Here is a 4,436-nt window from a genome sequence, read left to right on the forward strand (position 1 = left end):
GCACTGCCTGTCATCCGCAGACAGACGGGCAGACAGAGCGAATAAATCAAATACTCAAATATATGCTCCGAGCATGTGCTCTGGCCCAAGAACCCAAGTGGGAAGATTGCCTACCTTATCTAGAGTTCTCATACAACAATAGTTTCCAGACCAGCCTCAAGATGTCGCCCTATGAAGCTCTGTATGGCCGTAAGTGCCGCACTTCGCTAAACTGGTCTCAAACCGGAGATAGCCGCATTTTTGGAACAAACTTAATGATGGAGGCTGAAAAACAAGTCAAAGAGATCCGAGATAGACTACAAGTGGCCAAGTCCCGACAAAAGAGTTACTATGACTCCAAGCACCGACAAATCAGTTTCGAACCTGGAGAGTATGTTTACCTCTGAGTCACACCCATGAAAGGCAAAGAGGTTCCAGACCCGAGGAAAGCTTGCACCCAGATATATTGGCCCGTTCCAAGTTATGTCCAGAGTTGGTATAGTGGCTTATCAGTTAGACCTACCACCGGAATTGTCAGAAGTGCACCGTGTTTCATGTCTCACAGTTGAGAAGGTGTATCTCACCACCTGACAAAAGGACTGATATGGCAGAGATAGAGCTTGCTAAGGATTTAACTTACGAGGAGAAACCGTTCCGAATACTGGAGGAAATGCAAAGAGTCACTCGCAGTAAGGTGATTAAATTTAATAAGGTACAGTGGGAGCATCACACCGAGGAAGAAGCAACTTGGGAAAGAGAGGACTTTTTGAGAGCATCTTATCCAGAATTGTTTTCCCAAGCAACCGAATCTTGAGGACGAGATTCATCTTAAGTGGGGGAGGTTTGTGACACCCTGGTTTTTGTCATCATGATTTCCTTTGCCTTTTTGCTTTTATTTGGATTTTGAGTTAATTCATTTGGACTTAGCACTTGGGCATTATTTTTATTTTCATCCAAGTGACTCCTCTCACCTCCCACTACCTCTCTTGACCTCTCATTCATAATCACATTGTTTTGGAAAAAATTCTTCTAAGCAAAATATTCATTTTCACCCTGAAAATGGAATATTTTCACTTTCACTCCAAAGCAACCCCTCTGTTTCTTTCCCATAAAAATTTGAGAAAATTCACATACACCCTTTGGACAGTGCCTCATCATCCTATGAAAAAATATCATGTGGTCACGTGGCCCAGTTTTGCTAGGAAAATTCATTTGTGTTCTAACAAGAAAATGCAGTTTGTACAGCAAGTGCATTATTACTTGATCTTTTGGAGCTGAATTTTCTTGAGCATCATTACCTTAGTAACCTAACACTACACCCCAAAGATCAGCTCGTAACTCTTTCTGGTTTGATCACAAATTTGTCCACAAGTTTCTGTCCAAAAACTTTCAGTGACCACTGTGACTCACCCACTCATCCTGGTAGTTGGTTTACTCCTTTCCTAACATAAACACTCCACGGTCGATAGCCTAGACAAGGTTTGGCATCACCTGGGCTTCATGTTGACATAGTACACATGGTTACCACGTGAGGACACAAGCTCAGGCATGCATTCGCCGCGCTCTGAGCTACGCCCCAGCCTTTGTTGAGTTCGTGCTCGTCTCAGCACCACGCCCAGCCAGCCGCACTGCGCTACCAGCCTCGCTGCATCCCCACGGCACCCTCGCTACTGCTCGCCGATGCTGGAGATGCCGCAGCGATCATGCACGCACCGCGCCATAGGAGCACAGTGCCCCCGTGCTTGACTCAGTGCCCTCCCATGCGTCATGTGCTTGTCCTCGAGCTCGAACAGTGGTCGTGTGAGCCCTGGCCATTTCTCCCCCTCTCACTTACACCCCTCGTCGTTGTGTGCTGCTTCCAGAGACTCTGGCAAGATCTCAAGCTCCGCCTCGGCCTTGCCTATAAATAGACCCCTCCCGAGCTCATTTCTCCTCACCTCTCCACCCACTAAACCTCCACGACCCCGTACGAAGACGCAGCCCAGCCAGGCAGGCCTCTGGCCGCCGTCCCCGACCCGAGCTCACCGGCGATCCCCTTTCTCTGCCCCCTCCCACTCCACTGCTCCTTGAGCTCGAGCCACTTCTCATGTGACTCCCTGGTGAACCACTGGAGCTAGCCAACCCCCTGGAGCCCCTAGAGCCACTTGTTCTCGGCGGCATGTTCTCCGACGAGCTCCGTCCGCTACAGCCGCTGGAGACGACCATGCCACCCTCGTCCGTCCACCCCTCGCCGTGTTTCGTGTACATGCATGTTCACCGTAGCCTTGCGCATCTCCCTATCCTTTCCACAGTGGCCATCGACCTCTCCACACCGGAGAAACGCCGGCGACTCACCGCCCCTCCTCTGTTTCCCTCTCTCTCTAAAAACCCTGACGGGTGGGGCCCGCTGTCAGCCTCTACACTCGCGCCCAAAGCGGTACAAGTGGAGGCATATTCAGTATAATACGTCTTCGACGTCACCCCCCTGGATTTTCTTTTTATTCAAATTTAATCATTTAGACCAGAAACTTTGACCAGCTCTAACTCCTAATCTGTAAGTCCAAATGAGTTGATTCTTTTTGCATTAGTTTTGTACTTGAATATTCTAGCAGCACACCAAATTTGAGATTTTTCCTTGCTGTCTAGAATTTTTGGTGAATTTCAGAATGGTTTTTGATATTTTTCATTTGCTATTTTTAATTATTTTCAGAAGGAGAAGCTTGCCTTGAAGAGAACCAGGAGGAGTGTGACCCTCCTCTGCACTAAGGCAAGCCAACAAATATTTCCATGGTGTCATTTCAATAACTATGATTTTTCCAACTTGAATATGAGATATTTCATGCATTTAATCATTTAATAAATATTTCTTATATTAATTCAGTTGTTATGCTTGGAATGTTTAGCTTGCTGTAGTACTTGATTGCATGGACTAGTGTGATGCAGTAGAGTTATTTTGATAGTATGACTATGGTTTGGTGATGATTGGTATTATTTTCATAAATGATTTATCATTTTCACCATGTAAATGTGATAACTAAAAATGATTGGGTTCAAACCAGTGAGTGAAAACCCAGTGTCTCTAAGGTGATTAGTAGTGCATGCAGAATGATTTCATGATGTTGATCCGTTTAATTCCAGTGGTATGTGGATATAGTTGCATGTCGGATAGTTGCATGTTCATGGAATCCTATGACTTGAGTTCTTTATTTCTAGTTAAACATGATGATAATTCAACTTGGACATAATTTTGATCGAGTCATGGTGCCACCGAATCGAGCTTCCCAGTGTAACCACATTTGCCTTTATGGGAAGGCCTTTATTCGGTCCGTTGTCATGCCTCTGGTCGGTGCCTCCAACAAGGGAAGGTTATGGGCGTGCGGTACCCTCGCCCGGTAAGCAGACATAACCTTGTGTGCACGATGTTGTTATTATGGTACATTGTCCCTGTTTGGGACCGTTTATGTTTTGCCACGACGGTGGCCGTGGATGTCATGGGTTGACATCGGGGTCAACAATGACTTAGCCTAGAGGGGAGTTGGCCAGAGTGACCGGGAGAGTGTCATGACAATGGTTGGTTCTGTCAGAATGTCGTTGGTCCACCCGAATGGGAGTGCGAGGCAATGGGTTCCGTGGTGTGGGTACAGTGCACTAACCTCTGTAGGTTGTGTGTTAAATCTATCGATAGCTGCATCCTCGGTTACGGACCCAGTTCATAGTAGGTCACACCATGGATCAACATAAATAATTTAGTCTTGCACACTAAAGTTATATGGTTGGCACTGGTTATGTGATGATAATGTTGAAACCATGAAGATGGTTCTCGTTGAAACCATGAAGATGGTTGTTGTTGGAACTAGAGAGTTGGTTTCCGTTGTGATCCGGGAGTGATCACCGTGTTGATGATGTTGGTTGCGAGGTAACCCGTATGGTAAGCGAGTCCGAGGGACTCGGTGCACAATCATCTTCACCTCATGAGTAGTATGTTGAAGCATTGTATTTAACCTGCTTAATTGTCATGTTATTGTTTGCCATTATGCTTTTACTTGTTATGAGCTTGAAACACTACTGGAATTAGGATATTTGCCATCAGCCAACTCATTATCGTCAGCCATCTAACGGCAAAGAAGGTCTTTGCCATCAGCTTATAGGAAATTGATGGCAAAGAAAGAGCTGACGGCAAAGATCATGTTTTCCGTCAGCCGGATCTTTGCCGTCTGCTAGCAGACGACATAGAAGCTTTGTCGTCCGCTAGCAGACGGCAAAGAGTGAGGGTGGCCCACTAACGAGTACCACCTAACGGCCACTTTCTTTGCCGTCCGCTAGCTGACGGCAAAGAAAGTGCTCAACTAACGTCCGTTAGCTAGGCTCTTTGTCGTCTGCTAGCAGACGGCAAAGAGTTGTGACCTAAACTAAAAAACGACCAGCCCGACCCCTCTCTCTCTCTCTCCCCTTTCTCTCCCTCCCCTCATCACACCCGT

Source organism: Triticum aestivum, chromosome 3B (assembly GCF_018294505.1).
Source record: "Triticum aestivum cultivar Chinese Spring chromosome 3B, IWGSC CS RefSeq v2.1, whole genome shotgun sequence".
NCBI lineage: Eukaryota > Viridiplantae > Streptophyta > Magnoliopsida > Poales > Poaceae > Triticum > Triticum aestivum.